This window comes from Poecile atricapillus, chromosome 5 (assembly GCF_030490865.1).
Source record: "Poecile atricapillus isolate bPoeAtr1 chromosome 5, bPoeAtr1.hap1, whole genome shotgun sequence".
In the NCBI taxonomy this organism is placed as follows: domain Eukaryota; kingdom Metazoa; phylum Chordata; class Aves; order Passeriformes; family Paridae; genus Poecile; species Poecile atricapillus.
Window position 1 is genome coordinate 17,637,260 of NC_081253.1, and position 12,049 is coordinate 17,649,308.

General features: G+C 41.1%; 1 protein-coding gene across 2 annotated transcripts in view; it reads right to left on the reverse strand.

The window, feature by feature from the left end:
- The window catches only part of FIGN (fidgetin, microtubule severing factor), a 101,905-nt gene that overhangs the window by 40,105 nt on the left and 49,751 nt on the right, over window positions 1-12,049 (reverse strand). The window lies entirely within an intron of this gene.

A 12,049-nucleotide genomic window follows, 5' to 3' on the forward strand; every position in this document is an offset into this window, starting at 1 on the left:
CAAGACAAAGGAACAGACAGTAAATTATTATTGAATGAAATAGAGAAACTGGAACAAAAACTTAACATATCAAAATATGTTAAATTTAATGTATCATATTCCAAGCAAAGACAAAATGATCCCAGTGACTTAAGAGTTCAAAAAAGCTGCTGATGCTGAATCATCCGGAGCTATAACTTCATCTCCTCAGATTCCTGATGTAGGAAATTCTTACACAATTTCTGTCTTTTTTTAAAAGACATTGTCCTATTCAAACAGAAACCTATCCTTATTTAATCAGTTGGTCTCCACTTGGCAGCTGCATATGTGCAGAAGATCTCTAAAAAGAAACTAGGCCACCAAAGGAAGCATCTTTTGAGCATCTTTTCTTTTACTCATTCACTTAATTTTTGTCTGTGCATTACACACATTTCCCCTGCTCTGTTGGCCACCTTGGCTCTGGAATCAAACTGGCAGTCAATCCTTTTGCCATTCAGATGCCAGATGTCATTGACAGATGCCATTCAATTATAATCAGTAACCAAGCCCCAAAACTATATTGTTATCACATTCATTTGTTCATTAATTCGTTCATTCCAGTAATATGGACTTTAACTTCTTTCATCAACCCTTTACACAATAACCATGTCATGCCAGTAAGAAAAAAAGTAAAGCAAAAAACAAACCATAAAAGCCCAAACAGGCCTCTTGGTGCATGATAAGATCATGGTTTACAACATATTCCCCTCTGCAAAATAATACTAGGTACCCCTTTAATATCCTTCTTTGAAAGACAAGTTTAGTCTCTACTTGTAATTTTCAAATGGGTACATATGCCAGTCTCTAAACCTTTCACAACAGACTCCTACTGTTTCTGGTGTCTGTATATAGACCCAATGCTAAATTCCAGTTTCACCTGATGTCACCTTTCATTACTACAGGCAACTTACAGCTCAGGCATTCTACCATAGTTGAGGAGACAGAAACAGATAAAAGTTACTTTAGAAAAATTATTCCTCAAAAAAAGTCTAGGAAGAATGTATGTCTACTCTCTCCATTCCCATCCCCGGTCACACACCATCAGGAATTATTACAAAATATGTTTTTCCATTTATTTACCCCTGCATTAATAATAAAACTATTATTTTCTTGTCTTTATAAGCCTACAAGAAAGAATTTTGTAGATAAACAAAAGGTGAAATCTGATGGAGACAATCCTTAAGCTTAGAAATGAGAAAAGTACAGGTAATTAGTTCTATCTTCTCTTGCATAGCTGTACCACATCTTGTCAACCCAATACATACAGCAAGAAGTAAAACCAATATTTCCAACAGAGAAGGGGGACAGGAATCATCATCAGAGAGAGAAAATTTAATAAAATACTTTGAACAGAAATCACTTTAGTTACAGAAGACCAATAAAGATGGTAAAAGAAGCAATCAAATAGCATGTTGATGGATCTCAAAAGCTTTTTTCTTGCAGAACATCCTAAGATAAGGCACTGAGAATTATTTTGCTTTATACTGTTGAATCATTCTGTGTTTGTATGATAGAAGCATGTACTTGATGGACTAAGGACAATCTGTAGACCTGAATCAGGAATCACTCTACCAATAAGCCCACAAATCTGAAAGGCTTCCCTCCTTGTGGAACCAAGCCCAGAACAATGAGCATGCCAGAAATTACTGCCTGAAATAGTTATCATCCCAACTGCAAAGGACAGTATGCAAAAAAAAAAAAATCTTCCTTTTGCATAATGAGCAAAAATAATATTACAAAGTTATGCCTTGAAAAACACCCCAGGAATTTTATATAAAATAGTTTCTGACTATTGTTAACTTTAAGTGAGGAAGATCTAGGATATATTCTCCTTCCTCCCTATGGAGTAATTGTATTAAAAACGTCAAATTCAAATCATGAAAATCTCATACATATTACAATGGGAACAATATCTTCTATGTTGAGAGAAGTAACTCCAAAGGAGTTGAAAAATAAGTTCCCTTAGCCCAAGATGAATCCTTTAGTCTCTCTTCCTCAATTCCATCCTTCTTAAGATGAAGCTTGGAAGAAGAATCTATAGTTAGATGGATAAAACAAGTTGTGCTTCACCATCAAAATGTATCTTTCAGCAAGAGAATTTAAGGGAAGAGTAAAAAGGAGTGAGGTTGAGCTAAGAGTTAATTTTATAGCAGTTGGACAAGAAGTCAAATCTAAATAACATTTTCTCTCTTGCTTTTATCAAAACAATCTTAGAAATGTTGTAGAACACAAATTTAAACAGGAATTTTGAACCCTTGATATGCCTAAACACCTTATCTGAGGTGTAGCAGAGTAAAATTTTGTGATAACTCAAGCTTTGCCTAAGAATCTGCAAAATAAGTAATTCAAGAATGAAGGGATAACCCATTTAAACAAGAAGTTCTTTGGGATCTCTTAGGGTTGGATCAAAGTCTAGAATGAAAGTTTTTAGCTAGTATATACAAAGAAGTTATTTGAAATGGGTATGGGGAATTGAAGTTTGTAAAGGAGATATTTAAGACTTGGACACGGTATTATACCAAGTGCCACATAAGTGAGTTGTCTCATTCTTTCCTCTGGATATCTGATTAGTCCCATTCTACTACAGCAGCAGCAAAGTTGTAAGATAAGTGCACCAAGTTGTCTCAGTGCTACTCAAACAAAGTAGGAATATTATCTTTGATGTGAAGTAACTACTTAGGTACATGGCCAGGTATCAATAAAATCTTGTTACACGACATATCAGAAATCTCATTCAAACCAAGTGAGAGAGATATGGAAATCAGCAGAGGCAGAAACCAAGGGAAAAAAAAAAAAAGCGAAAAAGAGAAATACAGGAATAAGGGAAGGACTTAAATCCATCTCACTCCTATTATTTTGATGTCAATGGCAACAAGAGATTATCAGAGCTTGGATCTCAGGCCAGCAGGAGAGCAGAAGAACAGCATAAAGGAATTCCAGCCACTCCAGCCAGTAAGCCAGCTTCATTGGGGATCCACTTTAAATCTCCCTATGCAAATTCACATAGAGTGGGGAATAAACAAGAGGAGGTAGAGACACGCACAAGACTGCAGGGCTAGGATCTTAGTGTTAGCACAGAGGCATAGTGGGATAGCTCCTAGGACTGGAGTCCCAGAATAGAAGGATACAGGCTCTTTAGGAAGGAAAGCCAAAGAAGAAGATGAGGAGGGGGTGTCACTATGTCAATGACCTGCTGGAGCACGTGGATGTCTGCCTGGGAATGGACAAGAAGCTGACTGACAGTTTATGGGTCAGGATTAAAGAGAGAAAAAGAACAGATAACATGATAGAGAAGTCTGCTACAGGCTGTCCAATGAGGAACAGTGAGCAGTTGAGGCTCTCTGCAGACAGAGAGAAGCCTTGTGTTCTTAGCCCTGGTACTCATGGGGAACTTCAACCTCATACCTGTTAGAGACACAACACAAAAGGGCTTAAGCAACCCAGGAAGTTCCTGGAATGCATTGATAACTTCCTTCCCCAAGAGATCAAGAAGCCAATCACAAGAGGTGCTACACTGGACCTGATTCTCAGCAATAAGTTGGGGCTGGTGGGGAATGCAAAGCTCAAGGGCAGCCTTGGCTGCTGCACCTATGAAATGGTGGAGTTCAAGATCCTTAGGGAAGCAAGGACAGCACATAGCAACCTTTAGGAGAGCAGACTTTGGCCTCTTCAGGGATCTTCAAGAATACCATGGGATAAAGCCCTGGAGGGAAAGGGGGCTGAAAAAAACTCATCAATATTCAAAGATCACCTCTTCCAAATTCAGGAGAAACACATCCCAACAAAGACGTCAGGCAAAATATGTCAGGAGGACAGTATGGATGAAAGGTGCTCGTGGACAAAGTCTGACGCGGAGCCGGATTTTTCCCCAGCCAGCTCCCGGCACCGAGCCAAGAGTGGGCTGCTCCTGGAAAGCAGGGCAGCTTAGGGCTTATGCTCTATGGCACTGGCTGTCCAGCGTCGAGGGCAGGAGCAAGGACGAGGGAGAGGTCTTCCATGTGGTTTCCAAGAGGGATTTATTCTCTTGAAGGTTCCAGGGAAGAAAGACAAAAGTTACAGGGGTACAGCAACTTATGTATGGGGGAGGAGCAAGGGGAGTGTACAAATAATAAACCAATAGAAAACAGTTAGGGGAGGAGCACAAGGCGGGGTTACATAATACATAAACCAATGGAGAACACAAGGGGAGGAGAGTGGGGCACACGGGCTAATGGGGCTCCGAGGAATAGGGGAATTCCAAAGGGGGCGGTCCAGGCAGGGGTTGACACAGGGGAGGATTGACAACTTCATGGGAGGGGGAACAGGGAACATTCAGGAACAAGGGGCAGGTATCAGGGTGGATTGGCAGCTGGGGTAGGAGGGCACGATTGGGACCAAAGTATGTTGGGGGGGGTACAACTTAACAATAAAGAATGTAATTGAATCAAATATAATAAACAACAATGCACTGCAACATCTCCCCCTTTCTTGATTTGAAAAGGGAGGGAGAGATGCTTGGGAATATTACTTAATAGTTTACAAAACTAAAATTAACATTATTAAACTAAATTAATAAACAATATAAAAGCATTTGAGACCTTATCAGGGATAAAACAACAGAAATGATGATACTTAAATGAATGAACACATATTAAGGAGTAAATAGAAAATACAGAATCACTACTATTAAAATTAACATTAGTGTTATAATCTACTATTAAACAGTAACAGAAATTTACTTAACAAAATTACAACAAATTCTTAAACTTCATATTTTGAAATCTTGTCCCTTTAAAACAGAAAACATAACACCCCACAATGCATTTGCTTTGCTTTATGGGGTACTAATAACATAAGCATCTGATAACAAAATATATCAAACAAATAGACATAAAGCAAATAAAACCAGGAAAAAAAAACACTTAAGAAATTTTAACAAAACTGAAAAGGTTTTATAGTTTTATCTCCTCCGGTTCTTGATCTTCTGACCAGGAGGGGTGCAATTCCTTCATCTCCTCTTCTTGAGGGGCACAGCTCTTAACCTCTTCATAGTGAAGGGCACAGTCCTTGACGTCCAGCTCTGGCTCTGGCACTGGTGTTATGGGTGCTGCCATTTCAGATGTTTCAGCTTTCCCGGAGGGGGTGTGACCCATGATGGAAAGGGTGCAGCTTGGGAAACCATTTTGTGAACTTCAAGGGCTATTAACTGGGAGTGGGGGAACTGGTTGGGGGTTAGGGAAGGGTCCCTGGCAGCTGGCGCCTTGCTACCAGGGCAAGGGTACCGAGGAGGTTGTGGGGAGCCAGGGAATCGGTAGCAACCCTGCACCTCTTGGTGGGTTGCTCCCCCCAGCCTACCCAGTTTAGGGGAAAAAGGGTTAGGATAAGGGGATGAGGAAAAGAGGGCTTTGGGAAGAACTGGGGAAAACTGACATGGTTGTTTTTCTACCTTCCTATCATCTTCCTTAAAGGGTAACATTTGTCCCCAGAAGTATCTCATCTTTACTTCTCCAGGGGACACATGTGGAAAGTGGAAAAACAACCATCTGACAAAACATTTTAACAAACCCCAAGAAAACTTCAGGCCCCCTCCCACCAAGGTTCCCACAACTTGGATAAGAATCTCCATCTGTTGCCCTGACAGACAAGCACCCATCCTGTCAGGGACAACAAAATCCTCCCTCCCCTGTGGCAAAATGCGAAACTTAAAAGAAAAGAGCACAGTGACCACCCTCAATTCCCTTTCCACTCGGGGCACCAACCAACCCCCCTTCTACACACAAATCTACTTGTGAGGTCCCAGTCCATTGGGACAACTCACCAAAAACAGTAACAAAAATCGTCCATAAATCCGCTTGTGAGCTCCCAATCTGTTAGGACAACTCACTAATCGTCCATAAATGTCCACTGGTGAGTTCCCAGTCCATCAGACAACTCACCAATCATCCATAAGTGAAAATAAAACCAACAACAACTTCCACTTGTGAGCTCCCAGTCCCTCGGGACAACTCACCACTCCATTGGCCACTGAAACAGAAAGCCACAGACGAGGTCCCCTGCCCTGAAGTAATCCTCCCGGGTGCTGGAGGGTTGCTACTTCACCCCTGGGAGTGCCACCAACCAAAAAGTGGTGTACTCACCCAGGGGCACTGACGCACCAAAAGGCTTCACTCCTGGAGAATCCTTGATTCCCAGGACAGCTGCTCGAGGGGTCCCAAAGGGCCCCACGTTGGGCGCCAGCTGACGCGGAGCCGGATTTTTCCCCAGCCAGCTCCCGGCACCGAGCCAAGAGTGGGCTGCTCCTGGAAAGCAGGGCAGCTTAGGGCTTATGCTCTATGGCACTGGCTGTCCAGCGTCGAGGGCAGGAGCAAGGACGAGGGAGAGGTCTTCCATGTGGTTTCCAAGAGGGATTTATTCTCTTGAAGGTTCCAGGGAAGAAAGACAAAAGTTACAGGGGTACAGCAACTTATGTATGGGGGAGGAGCAAGGGGAGTGTACAAATAATAAACCAATAGAAAACAGTTAGGGGAGGAGCACAAGGCGGGGTTACATAATACATAAACCAATGGAGAACACAAGGGGAGGAGAGTGGGGCACACGGGCTAATGGGGCTCCGAGGAATAGGGGAATTCCAAAGGGGGCGGTCCAGGCAGGGGTTGACACAGGGGAGGATTGACAACTTCATGGGAGGGGGAACAGGGAACATTCAGGAACAAGGGGCAGGTATCAGGGTGGATTGGCAGCTGGGGTAGGAGGGCACGATTGGGACCAAAGTATGTTGGGGGGGGTACAACTTAACAATAAAGAATGTAATTGAATCAAATATAATAAACAACAATGCACTGCAACAAAAGTCAAAAAGTGAGACTACAGAGGACAGAAGCAAGGATAGGGGGCCTGGGAGGAATACAGAGAAATTTTTCAATCAATCAAGGATCAGCGATAAAAGAAAAATGAGGGAAAATGTAGGCCCTCTCTGGAAGGAAATGGGAAACCTGATTAGCTAGGACATGGAGGAGGCTGAGGTACTCAATGACTTTTTTTGCCTGTTTTCCCCAACAAATGCTCCAGCCCCACTGCCCGAAATGCAGAAGGCAAAGGCAAGGACTGTGAGAATGTAGAACCACCACTGTAGGAGAAGATCAGTTTCAAGAACATCTAAAGAACCTGAAGGTGCCCAAGCCCATGGGACCTGGTGAGACACATCTCCAGGTCCTGAGGAAAGTGGCAGATTAAATGGCTAAGCCACTACCCATGATACTTTACAAGCCATGACATTTTGGTGAAGTCCCTATTGTCTGGAAAAGGGGAAAATAATCCCCATTTTTACAAGGATAAAAGGAAGACTTGGGATGCTACAGGCCAGACAGTTCACCTCTGTTCCTGGCAAGATTTTGAGCAAATCCTCATGGACACAAGGCTAAGGCACATGGAAAATATAGGGGCGAATGGTCACAGCCAGAATTGCTTCACTAAAGGCAAATCATGTCTGACAAATTTGGTGGTCCTCTACAACAGGGTTAAAGCATTGATAGATAAGGGAAGAGCAACTGCCTTCATCTATCTGGACTTGTGCAAAGCATATGACACTGTCCCGCATGACATCCTTGTCTCTAAACTGAAAAAGGCATGAATTTGACAATAATTTGATTTAGTGCATATGGAGTTAGCTGGATAGTTCCCCTCCAAGCTGCAGCCAACAGCTCTGTTTCCAAGTGGAGACCAGTGACAAATGGTGCTCCTCAGGGGTTAGTATTGAGACCATTGGGGTTTCACGTCATTTTCAGCAACATGTACAATGGGATCAAGGGTACCCATCAAGCAGGTTTGCTGATGACACCAAGTTGTGGGTTGTGGTTGGCATGCAGGAGGGAAGGGATGCCATAGAGAGGGACTTTGACAGGTTTGAGAGGTAAGACTGTGTCAACCTCATGAAGTTCAGCAACTTGCAGCTGCAAGCTCCTGCATGTGGATTGGGGCAATCCCAGGCACAAGTGCAGACCGGGTAGAGAATGGATTGAGAACAGCCCTGAGGAGAAACACTTGAGTGTGCTGGTTGATGAGAATCACAGAATCATAGAACCACCTTATATCTGGCAATGTACTCTGGCAGCCTGAAAGCAAAATCACATCCTGGGCTGCATCCACAGTAATGTGGCAAGCAGGTTGAGGGAGGCAATTCTGTTCTACTCCACTAATTAAGAGATCCCATCTAGAGTACTGAGTCCAGTTGTGGGGCCCACAGTATAGGAAGGATGTGAAACTCTTGGTAAATGCCCAAAATGTTTTCCAATTTAAGCAGTGGTTTGTAGCAAATCTGTAATGTTTCAGAGTGCAACAGAAAGTGTTACAGAAATGCAAACCTCAGTACTGGTTAATTCAGTGTCTATAAACAGCAGACAAATAATTGAAGTAACATATACTGCTGATTCACAGTGAAAAAAATGCTACTGCACATAGCTGACAGAACAACAGATACTGCTGATGACAGGAATATTACGTGTTACTAGTGAGCCTTACAATGCCTTCAACTGAAGGCCAAATCCTAGCTAGCTAGAAAAGAATAGTATTAAAGCTCAGATGTATCTGAGAATCAAGGATATTATACTATAATCCAGAATATCTATCTATCTATAAAAAATGTTATTCAAAAGCATTAGCTTTTCTGAAGACTCATAACATACCAACATGCTGTCCTTATTTATGTTCTACAGGTTTTACAACACCTCTGTACTGGAAGCTTATGCCACAGATGTTTTAGCCAAAGGTCTCTATATTATTATTATAGCACTTTCATAACAGTCCAAAATATTGCTGTTTATTTTTATTATAAATATTTCTTATTTTTATTATAAATATTGCTATTGCCAAGGCCCTGTTGACAATTCTCAACTCTGGGAATCCTTTCAGGATTTTTCCACTTTCAGGAAAAATTATGGGGAGGAAAAAAAAGATGTTCTATTTTACCTGCGTTGTTGCAAAACCAGCTTTTTTTTATTGTTAAAACACTGAGCTTTCTGAAAAGATACCAAAAAACCCAAGAGATGCTCTCTCTGTGCAAACACACATGCACAAAAACCAGTTCTATTTGCAGGAAATGATGAGAGATTAATTATGTATTTGTAATAGAGTATTTTCTAATAATATAATTGTTAAAATGAGGGGATGGGGGAACCCACTCTCTAAATTCAATGGAATAACAATCTTTCCCTTGGACCCTGAGTTAATGCCTCCAAGTAACAAAAACAAAAACCCTGGAGAACTGGCAAAAAAATTATCACATTATTGTTGGCACCAAAACAAAGGAACTTTTAATCTATTTCAACTGAAATCATATAATCCAGTAGCCTGGGGGAAGGGTTATTAATAGCAGACAGAGCAAAGAGAAGACAGCAGTTTCCTCAGCCAAGAGCAAGGCAGTAAGTTCTCTGCAGCTCTTCCACTCCCTCCACCCAAGTGCCCAAGGCCAGTGGGATGGGACACCCGCAGCAGTGGGCTTGCAGAGGCACGACTGAGCACCTGGGCTTGGCAGCTTCTGACAGCCATCCCCAACTCCAGCTACAGCTTCACAACACTGCCCTCCCAATGCCAGCTGACCCCAGTTTCGATCATAGCACATTTGAAGACATTTTAGGCTACTTCTGCAACATACTGTGTGTTATTGTACTCACAACTGGAAAAGACAACAGAGACAGCACTGGAAAAACTAAATTGTATATGAGTAAGTCCCTGTCTCCTACTTGGTATTGATAACATATTCCTTTAATGAGGGGCAGGAGAGAAAAAAAAACCAACCAAGGAAGACTGAGAAATGGCTTTCATCAACAGAAATGCATCCATCAGCCAACAAGCTGAATAATCACAAAATGGGGGAAAACCCTGATCCAAGCATTAATAATTCAATTAGTATTCATTGAAATAACATTGATTTTAATTAATCTATTTCACATCACTGTTCATATCCTATGTGCTTTCTATTACAGCTTAAAAATCATTAGTGTATGAGCCTGCTAAGTACCCATACCTTTAAAAATAACAAAAGGGAGACATTAACTTGCTGAATGAATATTTTAAAGCCTCAAATAGTCAATAAAGAAAAATGAAATGTAATTGCTTGTCGCTGTGCATTACTAATATGGAACACACTAGTATGTTGCCAACTGTACTATATACATAATCCGATTCACTGGAACTTCAGTATATTAAAATATTGGTAAAAACTGCATTAGCCACCAAAGAATATTCTTAGCAACTTGTATTTGCACAATACAATAGCTGGCACCATTCAGTGACTGACTGAAGCAAAACACTTCATTTATTCTACTGCTCCGCACTGAGCTCATCCAAAATACACAGGAAGAAAAAAAGTACATGTTTCTGCCTGAAGTAGGCCCAGCAGATCAATAGAGAATATCTATGTCCATCACAGAGCTTTGCTGGAGATGATGTGGAACAAGGTGCATTTCTACAGGAAACTAAGAATCACTGTAATTCCTAAAGCTCTGTGCACCACAGCAAGCCAGAGCCTGTGAGTACAAACTCCTCTACTTTAGGACACAGTTTCTCTTTTCTGTCGGGCAATGCTGACGCTCTGGCCTTGGCCCTTTGGCAAGGGTACCTTACCAGCGAGTCCCCACTAAATTGGATAAAAAGATGAAAAAGAGAGATGCATAGGCAAATGTAATTTAATAGAGAGCAGCAAGACCAGTCTGGGCTATTTGGTGTATTAAAATGATTTTATAAAGAGATAAAAATAAATATGCTTTTCTTTACTTTCCCCTGCCATTATGTTTTATGTCAAAATGATACAGTGAATCCACAATTATTGATACAGATTATTTTAGTTTATTTTTGTTTATTTATTTTTCCAATATATTGAGAAAAAATTTGACTTTGGCTGCAGTCTGATGTTTTTCTGTCTGGCTGGGTAACTAGAGATACGACAGTTCAAGTGCTTAGTTTCTAAACAAGGTTTTTTGCCACCTATAGGTCTCTAATTAAGCTCAGTCAATTTTTATTCGTTTCCACAGGTTCAGATTTCATTGCAAGGCAATCAAAATACTTTACATCTTTCCACTGTCAGTCATCTGTCTTTGCCTAAGAGAGTCTTTCACATCACAGCTTTTACCTCATTCTCGAACAATGCTCATACTTGTTCTCTTAATTGATACTTGTTTACACTAACAATTTCTGCTATGTGTGAAATACTTTCATGTGTAAAATAAACTGTAAGTAGCATTTCTCCATCTCCACCCCAAACTCATTATCTAAATGCTACAGGTTATTTCACATTTCTATATACACAGAACACAGAAGTGCTTATTTTCTTATTTAGCAACAGTTGTGGTCACCTTAGGTGTGCCAACAGTTCAGCAAGGGGCACAGGCTGCCACTGCACATTATCACAGGATAATAGGACAGAAGAATTTACATTCCAGATATCTTTCAAAAAATACCATAATTGGCTTATCAACAGTACTCAACCAAGTGCAACATAAAGCTCAGGCACAAGCTTATTTTATATATGCATACCTATCAAATATAGATATGTATAGATAGCTATCTACATATTATTCTCCACATCATGTGGAATATTGAAATACATTATGTTTTCCATTGGCATTACACACCTTGCACAGCCTGTAGCATGTAGATATAGTAAACACTATCACTAAAGTGAAGAAATCTTGGCACACCACCCTTGTAAACAACCCCAGTGCACTTCAGTTTCCATAGAAGTAAGTATTTGTTAAAGCTCTTTTACTGAAAAAAGAAAAACGCTAATAGCACCATGGGAGTTTCAAGAAAGGCAGGCAAATTATGATCACATTTACCATCTAATTTGCTCTCTGAGGCTTGTTCAAACAGTGCAAACATTGTGCTCCTCTTCTTCATTTGTTCTGACAAGCAGGATGACAACTAATCACCATCAAGAGCTTTCCCACTCTCCAGGCCCCCGTTTTCTGTTTATTCAATTTGATGCCTTCCAACCAAGGAAACTGTTAGCCCTCCCTGCCACCCCAACTGAGAAGGCCAGCTCTCCAAGGCCAGATTA